The sequence below is a fragment of the Microtus oregoni genome, unplaced genomic scaffold (genome assembly GCF_018167655.1).
Source record: "Microtus oregoni isolate MIOR12 unplaced genomic scaffold, Mior012 000072F_ref0000427, whole genome shotgun sequence".
Classification (NCBI taxonomy): Eukaryota; Metazoa; Chordata; class Mammalia; order Rodentia; family Cricetidae; genus Microtus; species Microtus oregoni.
The window spans coordinates 7,882,983-7,895,955 of record NW_024543979.1 but is presented as its reverse complement, the minus strand read 5'-3'; the positions used below and the strand labels follow the sequence as shown (position 1 = coordinate 7,895,955).

The following is a 12,973-nucleotide window of genomic DNA, read 5'->3' as shown; positions in this document are numbered from 1 at the left end:
GAACTCAAGTCATCGGCCTTGTAATGAAAGTACTACTACCTGCTGTGCTGTCTCGTTGGCCCATTTACCTAAGATTTTAAATTGTCTTTTCATCTTTACACATGACCCTCCTTTCTTCTCGTCTAACTGTATCTTATGAATGTATTGCTCTCGAAAGATGAGTCAGAAAAAACTCTAGAACAAAGTCAGTGCCCTGAGGGAAGCTCTTATTGTCATTGAGGTATCTTCTTCAAGATGGTGGTCTTGGTGGTCATGGAGAAGATGGGGAGAAAGCTCATGATTGTTCAGTGTTTGCTCTGGGCTGAGGACTGTTGGAAACGGTGCACTGGCTTGGGGTCCCCTTGGAGTCCCTTCATTGTGTGCATTCTACAGGTGTGAGGACACAAGTTTCAGGGGCAAATGATCCATTCTTCCCCGTGACTCATCTATAGCTTAGACCATGGATCAGTGGTCTTCTTGTCGCTTTTAAGAGGATGGGTTTTCCCACAAAAACAACACACAGTTGTCATTTTTAATTCATGTGTCAGCAATGTTATCGGGCAAGGACTGTCTCCCTAGAGAAAACGCGTCCGCAGGAACTCCCAGTGATGTGGAGTTTAGGAAGACAGCTGTAAGATGGAATTTTTCTTTCAGTTTTTTTTTCTTGGTCAGGAAAGGGAATTCTCCATCTGCTTGTCTATGTGCTGTGGGCATCTCCTTGCCTTTTGGGGTCTGTGGGGGTAGCGCAGGCATGGAATTCTACTAGCAAAACAGAACTGACTTAATCTGATGGAAGTGTGCAGTGTTGGCTCATTTGAAAGTCAGGGCATCTAGACCTCTCCAGCTCCGTTGGAAATTATTGTGAAGCCTCTTGGTGGCTTGCCATTGTGGCTGCAACGCATTTTTCAGGTCAGATTTCCTTATCCCAGTAATGTGTCTTTAATTCTCAGCGTATGTGGGAGAGTTTGCGGTGGGAGGGGGGTGGGGGGTCGGAAATACAGCTGCTGTGAGGCCTTGCTGACTCCAGCAATTCCTTGGTGTAGCAATTACTCATTTTATATATGCTTCTCTCAGAGGGAGTGAGGAGGAAAAAGAAAGTCCGGGCTGTTGCAGGAATGTCAACAACCAAAAATTCTTAGTGTTAAATCGTGCGATACTTCTGCAGACTCTGAAAGTGGATTTGATGAGATTGCCACAGCAAAAGAGAAAAATACTTCAGGGAGTGACATTCCAGAGCGTGGCAGTGCAGAGGGTGTGTGGCTAGGTAGGGGCCTGGCTAGGCCAGTGAGAGGGCTTGTGCAGGGCAGCCCCAAACCATGCTCCTGCCATGCCTGTTCAGCCAGTGCATACATGCTCTGTGGCCCGGATGTAAAGGCATTTCTGCCACTAGAACGCCAAGGGGAAGTGCACTGTTGCCTTCCTGGAGACCTTTAGGGTTAGGTGGCTGTAGCACATGCCTGCTTGCAGACGTGATGTCGGGACTTTGGATGCTCTAGCCAACTCTGCAGAGCTGTCGTATAGCAGACCTCGGAGCACACACAAGTATTGAGGATGACACAAGGAAGAGGAGGAAGGGTTTGTTGATTGCCAAGGTAGGGAGGAGAAGTGTTAAACCTTCTTCTCCAGTTCCTGCCTCTGCTCATAGTTTTAAAATAGGCTACCCAGTCTATGTGTTAGCACTTCTACTCGGGAGATACACACAACCAAAGTACCCATAAAAATTTCTGGTGTTATTCATAACACTTAAAACTTAGAAATACCTTGAATGGCTGCCATCTGAGGAATGGGCTAAGTTAAATGTGGTATATCCACCCACTGGAAGGTTATCAGATGATAAAAAAGGGCACAGAGATACAGGTGATATAGCACAGGTAAAACGTAAAGCTAAGAAAGTGATAGGCTTACACCTATGCATTGTGTAATTGCACTGTAATGACGTGTACAGAATACACAGATACAGAGAGGCAGGAGTTAAATGAGTGTTTGCTTAGGGCTAGACAGAAAAGGAGGTGTGGGTTGACTATCAGTAGTGAGGGCCTTAGGGATGGAGGAAAAAATATTCTAAAATTAAATCACGGTGATGGTTACACAGCCTGCCATCTATACTAAAATGATTGGATTATAATTTGAATTTGGTGGTACATGAATTCTATCTCTATTTTGTTTTAAAGTCCTTCGACTTCACAGTGTTCTAATTAGCTCATAACGTCAACTTTGGCCAATTCTACGCCCCCCCCCCTCTTTTTTTTGGATTAAAATTGCTTCATCTTTCAACCTAAACTTCATTCTTTGTTGTTGTTATTCTCACTGGATAACTTGATTTTTGTAGCTATAGTGTGGTATAGGCTATGCTAACTGTAATGGCTGTCCTGTTTGGGGGTATATATAGAAGGACCAGAGGCAAGTGGACTTTGTAAAGTCTATACCAATTATTTAAGTCAAGTGTTTTTCAAAATTGAGAACAAAAGGAATGCCTTTGCTTACAAACTAGTCAAAGAATTGCCTCACTGCCCTGCCCATCTGAGCATACGTGGCTCTCTATAGTAGTTCCCCCGATGTCATTCTTGAACATGAAGGAATTATGAGACCAACCCTCTTTGCCCTCGGCTAATTAGGGGTGCAGGATCAGCTCCAGGGCTATGCTAGACCCCCCTTCTCTAACCTTTGACCAAGCCCCTACTTCCTGGATGCTGTTACGGAGCTTCATCTGAGGAGAGGTTTCCTATTTTCCTCGGCAGAGGTGACAAGAATGTGTGCCTGGAAGTGGTCACCAGCAGGTTGACAAGATTTTAGGGAAGGTGGGATAGATAGTCACATGGTTCTGAAGGGAATGGGCTTGCTACAGCCTGTCAGGATGTCCTGTTCCCCAGGCATTGCTCTTCCCCTGGCTCTCTGCTGGCATGAGCCTGGAGACGCTAGATCTAGAATTAGGGTTTCTTCATCTGGGACCCACCACTCGATGTAATCACAGGCTTGGGAAATAGCAGCCTGGAGAGAAGTGAGCAGGAGCCTGGCCAAAGGCTCCGAATACAGAGGAGAGATGAGGCCAAAGGCCCTGAGGTAGTAGATTGTGTGTTTATTGACTATGTTATTACTTTCTTTGCTTTGTTTAGAAACACTGTTACCATCATCATCTACACGTGGGCTGGGCTGAGTGGGTGGTGAGGAGGAATGTTCTGGAAGCCAAAGGATAGTTGTGGAGTCAGCTCCCGCCACATCTTCACCAGGATTCAAACTCAGGTCTTCAAGCGTTTTGGCTCTCTGAGCAGTCTTGCTGTCCACACCTAGGGCCTGTTGAGTAAGCAGTCCCCCTCCTCTCTGTGAAGCCGGGAGTCTGGTGCCTTGGGGCACCTCCTGATTGTGAGAAGGTCACAGCACCCTCAGAGCCTGGCTGGAGCAGCATGCTTTCCCTAGATGGTGGAATAGTGACAGTTTGTTTCCTATCTTTTTGTTTCTTCTTGTGATCTGTTTCCTGGGTTGGTGTGTCTTTTCCCACCTATCCTATTGTTTCTTACCGGAAAGACTGCTGAGGGTCAGCCTCCTGCACCACTACACACGAGGGCCAGCCTCCTTCACGGCTACACGCGAGGAGACATGGACACTTACTTACGTGTGTTCTGGTGTTGAAAGAGACACTGTTCTTTTTGGGGGTGGAGGGGGATGGGTATTAAATGTCCACCTCCCAGCATGCTGTGATTATACCTGTGTACTACCATGTTCCCTGTATGTGGTGTTGGGATTTGGGCCCAGGGCTTCGTGCATTCTCCCCAGGCACCCTGACTCGGCCCACGAAGGAGTGTCAGCGGGTGAGTGAGCCAGTGCCTGGCTGCAGGGCTGGCGTGAGAATCAGGAGGCTTCACTGCCATGGGAAAGGGAACAGGTTCAGTAACTCCACCTGCTAGAAAGCCCGTAGCCCCTCATAATTTGATGTATTTGCTTCTCAGCCTCCTTCCAAAAGAGGATTTGGGGGTGAGCTCCCAACAACAGACACATCAGCTTTGTGAGCAGACATGTAAGGTGAGGAGAGAAAAGCTCACTTTGCTGGCCATGTGGGTTCGTTTATTTGCTATGATAGTGGAGTCCGAAGTGTGGCTCCAGCTCCTTGACGGTTGTGCTGGTGGCTGTGTTAATCACACATGTGGCTCTGAGCTGTTCTCGCTGTCCCTTCCCGGTCTCTTCCTGGGGGTAGGAAAGACCAGAGTAGGAGAAAGAGAAGGAAGGAAAGACTCCAAATGTGCTACTGCCCTTTTAACCGCTTTCTTATCTCCAGATAGTGGTAACAACAGTCTGGTGGTAGGGGCCACAGAGGGCCTCCCCTTGCCAGATGGTCACAGACACTCAGGTAGCCCTGGGCAGCCTGAAAGGGAAGCTAGGCTGTCTGAGTGGAAGGAGACATCTGGGCTTTGAGAGGTTGTGCCACCAGTGGTGAGTGGGCCTGCCGCCTATTAGCAGTCTCTGATCCTCTGACTCTGTCCACTCTGAGATGACAGGTGAGTGGGCCTCCCACCTGTGAGCAGTCTCTGGTCGTCTGCTGGCTCTCTGTCCACTCTGAGATGGCCTCTCTTGAGCTATTACTTTATCCCAGGCCAAGTGAGCTCTGCCAGTTACTCAGTGGAGGTGGCTGTCCCCGGGAGGGTCAGGTTTGCACACGCTCGTCACGGAGGTTCTTGTTCTCGGGCCTTTGTCATTGCTGTTTTCATTTGTCAGGGCTTCACAGTAGTATTGCAATTGAGCTCCACGTGGCAGGGCCTCTTCTTTTGTGTGGTTTAGGATTAGCATAGCAAATGCCAGCAATTATAAAAGGCAGGAGCCATCGCTGGGCTCCCATGGAACAGCCCTGCCAAGGAATTTTCATCTCATTTTCAGTCAGTCTCCAGAAGCTTTCTGTGGCTGTCATTCACGTCATTAGACCTGACCTGAGAGCTGGTGCTTCTAATACACCTGCTTTGGCTGGGGGGGGGGGCGCAAATGAAGAAGAGACTCCCACCCACGGTGAAGTAAGACCCTCTCTGAGTCCACATCTTTTGGATAGCTCCGTGTAACCAGCCACTGCCTGGATGACTTTTTCCTGCTTGTTCACCTGTCTGTCAGCATCTCGTCTTTCTTTCTGTTTCTGTGATCTTAACACATGAGCAACTTTTGTCTTTTTCTCCCTTACTCTTTAAAAGTCAGCTGCAGCAGTACTTGGAGAGGGAGGAAAGAGTGTGTGTCTTGTCTGGACCCATCTCAAAAAAGAACAGATATGCCACTTAAGGCTAGATGTTTGGAAAACACGACAGAGCAGCATGCCACTAAACTAGCTGCATTTATTCCCCAAGGGGAGCATGTTATTCCCTAAGGGGAGTGTGTTTGTTCTGCGGTTAATCACGAATGTGTTCTCAATACGAGTCCTATGTGTATATAAAAGGAAACAAGCCTTCAGCCCCAAGAGGTGTTTGCATTCATGACACCTTATGTGCAACCTACATAGTCGTTGTCACTAAACTAGTGTGGACGTCAGCTCTTCTCGTACATGGACACTGACGAAACTTGGTTTCTTTCTTTTTAAAAAAGTACTGTATGTGTTTTGTTTCAGTGCTGGGTATCAAACCCGGGGCCTCCTAAACACTAGGCATGTTCTCTGGCTACCTTGGTAACTCAGCTACCTTCCCGCATCCTTTCTTTTTAAAAGAATGACATCAGTTTACTGATGGGTTGATATTTGGGGTTATGTGTGGGCTCTCCCGTGTGTGTCATGTTGAATGTGTGCAGAGGTCAGAGGGCAGCTTGTGGGAGTCAGCTCTCTTCTTCCCCCGTGTGGATTCTGGGATCTCCCTCAGGTCCACAGGCTTGGCTGTCAGTGGGTTTGCCCACTGAGCTGTCTCGCCGGCCTTGACATGACAAGCTTCATCCTACATAAGCACTGCCTGCCCTTGGGAGGAGAGTCACTCCAGGGTGGCAGGGAGGATTATTCCTAAACTTGTCATTGTATCACAGACCTGTAGCAGGGTTATTAAATGTCCCCAGGTCTCTCTCTCCCCTCTTTCACTCCACCACCTCCAGTCCTATGTTCCAGAAGAAATGGCTTTCTTCCCTTCAAAGGGAGTTAGTCTGACCCATGGGACCAGAGAACCCAACTGGATAGGACATTCGCATCGTTGAAGAAGTGTCCTCCCTTCGCTTGAAGACACCCAGTGCGTTTAAATGATGCTGACTGCTGAGCAGTGTGATGGTGACAGGCCAGGCCTGGGAAGAGGAGCAGCATGGGAGACAGCAAGGCAGGGATGTCGTCACAGAGATCAGTACGCCCAGAGCTGAAACTGCTCTGTTCAGGATGGTTTCTAACAAGTTGGGGCAAGACGTGTAATCTGAACGACAGCTAACTCTCAACTAAGAACTTCCAAACCAAGTTTTGGAATTCCGAATTTGAAAACCAAAGGTACTAGTCAACACCAGGCTTGGCAAAAAAGATAAAAATAAATTTAAAAAAACAAAAGAAAAGAAAACAAAACAAACAAACAAACAAACCAGGAAACACTGAGTGGAGAAGTTACAGCTTTCCTACCAGGACTCGGGCTGGTTAAACCCTGTCATTTACCACTAGACTGTCCACATGGTATAAAACTGCCTGTCAGAGCTTAGGTTCGACCCCTGGCCCAGCAGGGAAATTGAGCCACATGGACTCCGTTCGGTGTGATGTAAAGCCGGGCTGCATTCTATGCTGCCCCGAGCTGGTAGATAGGGAGAAAATCCAAACAACCTTCTTCTTACGTGCTGGCATTGTACCTGCCGGCCTCGTCCTCCTCTCCTGGACCCCTTTTAAGTCTGCCTGGCAACAGTATTCCCCACCAGTGTGGTGTCTGACCTTCCTGGAGGTTAGGGTCACATCCTCGATCTGTACGGTCACTGCTCTTGACTCTTTAAGTCTCCTGGACTCTTGTTAGAGCATGTTTCTACATGAACGCCCTCCACGTTTGAAAATAAGATTTATTTTCCCTGTTAGCATTGTTAATAGCATATAAAAGCCATAAAATAATGCAAGGAGCAGACCTGCCACAGTCTGAGCCCCTCGGCAATGCCAGTTGGGCCCATGCCCAGTGTGTGCGTGCCCAGCATCCACTCGCCCACCTTATCTGCTATCTTGACATTTTATTGGAGAATAAAGGGAATTTTACCACTAATAAGTTTATTTGAAAAATAAAGTTCCACGGGAGTGTTTATTGTATTACCTTCCATCCTTTCCTTGACTGCGTTTTTGAAATATTTCTGTATAAATTAGACATATTTATTTTACTTTTTCGTCCCCCACTTTAAAGAGGCCTCTAGGCAATATCTTGTTTCTCCCTTTTCCTCTCCTCCCCTCTCCGTTGTGGAATATTATTTTAAGATGTGTTACATTCGTTTGTGCTGTGGAATATTTGCTTAGTGATGCAAAGATCTGTTGCCTTCTTTTAACTCTGTGAAGCTGTGTTACTTTGCCTGTCTGAAATACCCGATTGGTCTAATAAAGAGCTGAACAACCAATAGTGAGGCAGGAGAATGAATTGATGGGGCTGGTGGGCAGAAAGAGGAGGAGGAGGAATCTAGGCTTGAGAGAGGAAGAGCTAGGAGCAAGAAAAGGAGGAGAGGAGGACGCCAAGGGCCAGCCACACGGCCACACAGCTTCCCAGCAAGCCACACAGTCACAGAGAAAGAGGAAAAGAGAGGTGTATAGAATAGAGAAAGGTAAAAACCCAGAGGCAAAGGTAGCCGGGATAATTTAAGTTAAGAAAAGCTGGCTAGGGGCTGGAGAGATGGCTCAGAGGTTAAGAGCATTGCCTGCTCTACCAAAGGTCCTGAGTTCAATTCTCAGCAACCACATGGTGGCTCACAACCATCTGTAATGAGGTCTGGTGCCCTCTTCTGGCCTGCAGACATACACACAGACAAAATATTGTATACATAATAAATTTAAAAAAAAAAGAAAGAAAAGCTGGCTAGAAGTAAGCCAAGCTAAAGCCAGGCATTCTTAAGTAAGAATAAATCTCCATGTTTATTTGGGAGCTGGGTGGCAGGTCTCTGAACTCCAGAGTGAACATCTGGGAATCCTTCTGCCCTCCCTGTTGCCTGATTTCTGTCCTGTGCTCCACTCTGGGTGTCATACACGATATTCTTTGAACAACTCATGGGCCAATGGGACTGGGAAGGGGCCTTCAAGTTGCCTCCAGAGGGGGCCAGACAAGAGGTACCAATCCACTCACTGTGGACAGGAACTGAGAGCGCCCAGAGCCCCATCCTGCTGGAGAGCTCTTCCCAGTCCTCACCTACTTTTGCTGCCTTTGAGGTCGCTAAGCATCCTTTTCCTGGCACCGCCATCTTGGTTTCTAAATGCTGTTCATCTGGTGGTCTGACTTCTTTGTGTCTGTTTCTTGGTGTCCTCGGTTTCCCTTCTTTCCCTCTCTGGGGTTCTGGTCCAAGCCACTGTTTGGCCTTGTTTTCCTCTGTAGTCCTGGGGGTGTCTTGCCTACTCTGAGGACTTGGATTGTCACCTTTGTAACATCTTGCCTCTGATTCCTGAAAGAGGGCTTCTCAAGAGGAGACACAGTGGAGTCTCTCTAGGACTTCACGTCCTGGGTTCCTGAGATGCAGCGTGGTTGGTGGCCGTTAATGAAGTGAGTCTCTGTTCTGGCACCTTCTGTATGTGGGCTCCTGAGAAGCTGCTTACTCCCCCAAGCCTGACTTCTTAGGACACGGAGGGGATAGTAGCCATTGACTGGGAGATACTGTGTGCACTTTGGGCTGGCTGGTTTGCCTGTCAATCATCAAATAACATTAATTAAAGAAAATTATCTCTGAAGTGGAATTTCAGAGCCTTCCGAAGTCAGTTCTCCTATCACAGGGCTGATTTCCCCTGTCCCTTCTGGGGGCCACAAGTGTCACCATGCCATCTCACATCTGATCATAGATTTTCCTGTCCCTTCAAGCCCTGTATTTGGTCAGTCACCAAGTTTTGTCTCCATTTCCCCTGCCGTTGCCCTGGGATTTCTGTTCCTCTCCACTTACCATGTGGCTTCCTCAGTCCATCTCCTGGGACTGCCATCTTCAGCCTCAAGCTCCTCTTGTTTCCACCTAGCTTGGGAACGGCTTCATAAATCCAGTCTTCCATAAATAATCCATTTGTTTACTCATTCGCAAACCCTTTTCTTAAGTTATTTACTAGGTTCTTCCTCATCCTGTCTGCAGCACCTGCGTGGGATTAAAGAAGAATATGTTTGATGCAACATGACAGGCAGTGTAACAAAAGACATTAGTAGGATTTGGCAGAAACTCATGAATGGGATGGAGTGCGTGTTAGAGGAGGTGCCCAGAAGTCGACACATTGTTGCCTGGCAAAGTATAGGAGCCTCTGCATAGCAGAGGGAAGGTTGGAAACCACACACGGAAGAAAGATCTTTGGTGTGTGTGGTGTGGCCGTGACCGTCATCTTCAGGCCATGTACTGCCTGTTGCTTTATTTACTTTTAAATAACTATTGAGAGATCAATTTTATACGTAAGTTTCACCTGTTTGAAAATGGCTTTAGTATGTTCATAGAGGTGTCCAATAAGTTGGCTCTGTTAGTAATGACTGTCAGTTGGACCCCATCTAGCCTCACCACCAAAACAAATCTCCGGGCATGCCTTGAGGGATTTTCTAGCTTAGTTAACTGAGTGCAAGTCTCACCTAAATATGAGTGGTACCGTTCAGTCCAGGAGCTAGAGCCCTGGCGAATGGGAACACGGCATAAACACTCATTGCCGTCTGCTTCCTGAGCTTGGATTCAGTGTGACCAGCTGTTCCTTGGTTCTGCTGCTGTGCCTTTCCCGCTAGTGTGGACTGTACCTTCTGCAGGTTGCTTGGCCACTTAGCTGGCCACAGCCTTCTAATCTAATCCCACACGTCCATTATCTCTCAAAGAAATCGCATCGCTCCCCATTTTTGTGCCTTCCTGCCCAGCCTAACAACCACTGATCTCCTTTCTTCCTAGATTTGTCTGTCCTGGATAATTACATAATGGAATCATGTGACAGGGTGATTTTTATGGCTGGCTTTTTCCGTTTAGCGTAATGCACTAGAGATTCATGTATATTTTTAACGTGTATCTGTTATTTATTTATTTTTGTTCCTGAGTAGCATTCTACTGTAGAGGAATACCATAATTTGTTTATCCATTAATCGGTCTGTTGTCTGTTTTTGAAAATAAAGTTTTATTAGGACACACCCATGTGCATTTATTTGTATTATTGTCTATGGCTGTTTCATATGATGCTAGAGTTGAATGCTATAGAAAAGACCCATATGGCCTTTGAAGTCTTAAATGGTTACTGTTTGACCCTTTGTAGCAATAGCTTACCAACCCAGGGATAGAAGATTGGGATAATAGTGGGGTCGGATTGGGGCCAAAAAGTGGAAGAGGATATTGGAATGGCCACATCAATAAGGATTTGAACACAGTCACATGGGCCAAGGTGTGGTTTGTGAAGCCCCAGGTATCCTTGGAGATTCTTCAGAGTGCGTGTTTCAAGCTCTTCCCCCATGTTTGGTTGCCCGTAGTCCCAGCTACTTGGTTGAGATAGGAGAATCACTTGAGCCCAGGAGTTTAGAGCTAGTTAAGTAGCATAGTCAGACACTGTTTATTTAAGACTATAAAAAAAGGCACTGGGTGGACCTCATTCTTTACTCAACAGCTGAATCCATTGAAAGAGAGAGAGAGGAGAGAGAGAGAGTCTGCATATGGGTGTCAGCAGGCAGGTATGTGCACAGGAGTTCAGGTGCCTGAGGAAGCCAGAAGGTGGTACTGGATCCTTTGAAATTGGAGTTACAGGTGGTTGTGAGCTACCGTGCGGATGCAGGAACCAAACCCCGAGTTATTGCAAGAGCAGTCAGTGCTCTCAGCCACCGGACCATCTCTCTAAGCCCCTCTTGTGTTCTTTACTTCTGAGTCATGTGTATTAACCCTGAATACCCACCCACTAAGTGGACTTCAGGTCTTGGGACTCTTTTGGCTCATGCCAGTTGGCCCGCACACGGCAAGAGGACAGTGTTTGAAAGTTCACCATATGTCTTGAATTACTGCGTTCTCTGGTGCATGCTGGTTTGGTTTGCTTGTTGCCCATGGCCTTGCCTTGGTTCCCCAATGCTCCTGTCTGTATGGCTGCTCTCATGTATTTTCCCCTAATTAAACTCCGTCTCACTCACCTCACCCTTTACCCTAAAGCCTACAGGTTTCTGTTCTCCACAGCGCAGTTTTAAATCCTGTTACATTCTCCTCACTTGGGGCTTAGTCATTTGCTAGTAAACTAGTTAGTCTTCCCCTGGCTGCAGAGGAAGCCGGGAATAGTTCTTTACTCCCCGCTGCTCCCCTGGGCCACTCATTTGATCTGAGCCGGGTTTGAAGTTGGGCCATGTAGCATGATCTGTCCCCACGATGGAATTGGGGGCTCCCAGCCAGTTCTTAATGTTGCTAAACTTAATTAAGTTTGATTTCTCCAATAGAGGGGTTTACTCTACTGTGTCTTCTTAAATAACTAATAACTTGAAATTTTTTTAAACTTTGTTTTCTTGCTTGGTGACTACTTAAAATAACCCTGCCTATATAGTAATTTGTTCCTTGTTTTACGTGGCGCTTCCTTTGTTTACTCTGGACTCCAGTCTTTGTAGCTTGTTTTCTAAGGTGACTCAGAAGTTGGACTTGGCAGTGCCTTCAAGCTTTACCCACCAGAGCCCTACAGGAAGTTGTGTGCCGGCCAGAAGATTCTATTTACTTAGAGCATGGTGTCCAGCAGAAGCAAGACGTTTACAAGGGTCTGCTCTTAAAGACACAGGAACACGACCTCCACTGCACTCTTGTGCCCTGACTTTTCCTTCCAGCATACGGGGCCACTGCAGCTAGACCTCAGGCTAATCTATTACTCCTTCCTACTGTCAGCTTAGCCTTGTCTGAAAGGCTTGGACACTAGGTAGTTCCTCTTAAGTTGAAATAAAGCTCGCTTTTGTAAGGATTCACCATGGACGAGGATTCTACGGAACTGTGCTGAAATGTCCCTGGCACCAACTCCTAGGCTGAGTCCCTGACTTCTATCATAACAGCGACAACAGTGCTTTAGAGTAAAGGCGTTTTCAGTCCTTCAGCTGAATCTCCAGTATTCCTATCTGTTTGGAGGTGAAGGATGAAGGGGAAAGAAGAGGGGAAGGGGAGGGAGCCTTTGTAGGTAGATTTGGCTCCTTTGGAAGTGAGACGAGAGGAGATATTTACGTGGCTGAAAGCCAGTACCAAAGCCAGCTCCAGGACCAGAATCATCGCGCAGCCTCTGGCCAGGAACCCACACCCCATCATGCACATTAGCATGTAATTTCTATTTGTTGTTACGAGTGTGCACACACCAGATTCCTCGTGGGTTTCATCTGCCTTGGGTCTGCCGTGGGGTTGGTACTCAGTACCGTGTGCTGGTTTAAGTGACAGTCATCCAAAGAGGTGAGCCTTTGGATTAAGTGCGGTGTCACAGGTTACATGAGCACAACTCCAGGTGCTTTAGGGGAGAGGAGCAAAGACGTCCAGTGGATGCTGAGGACTGAGGCAGAGGGAGAAGGGAATGTGGAATCTGCAGAGATAGCCATGCCCAGGGGGGGTTTAATCAGATACCATTGTTTTGGTGAAGTGCAAGTTGAGATCTTTTGCCTATTAAAACTCTTAACAGAGCAGTGACTTTATTGAAGTCTTAGGTAAGTTTAATGTTTCATGAAGTCCAAAACAACACTTTGTAACTCTCTTTCCTATGGTGTCTCTCCACCTCAAGTGTTACTGCATAGCAACAGTGTTGCCTTGGGGATCTGAGAGTTTCTAAAGGTGTAGACAAGGCCAGGGAGGTAGACGGGTTTTGTCAGCATGCACATAGTTCCGTGTGAGGTGTGAGGCCCTTGGGTTGACTCCTCTCCCTAGTTTAATTTCCTTTTAAAATCAAATAAATAAAAGTGCTGTGCGGGGTGAGGGGAATGGT

The 12,973-nt window shown here is 47.1% G+C and overlaps 1 protein-coding gene across 3 annotated transcripts in view; it reads left to right on the top strand.

The window, feature by feature from the left end:
* Tgfbr3 (transforming growth factor beta receptor 3) overlaps positions 1-12,973 on the top strand; it is a 173,159-nt gene that overhangs the window by 66,283 nt on the left and 93,903 nt on the right. The window lies entirely within an intron of this gene.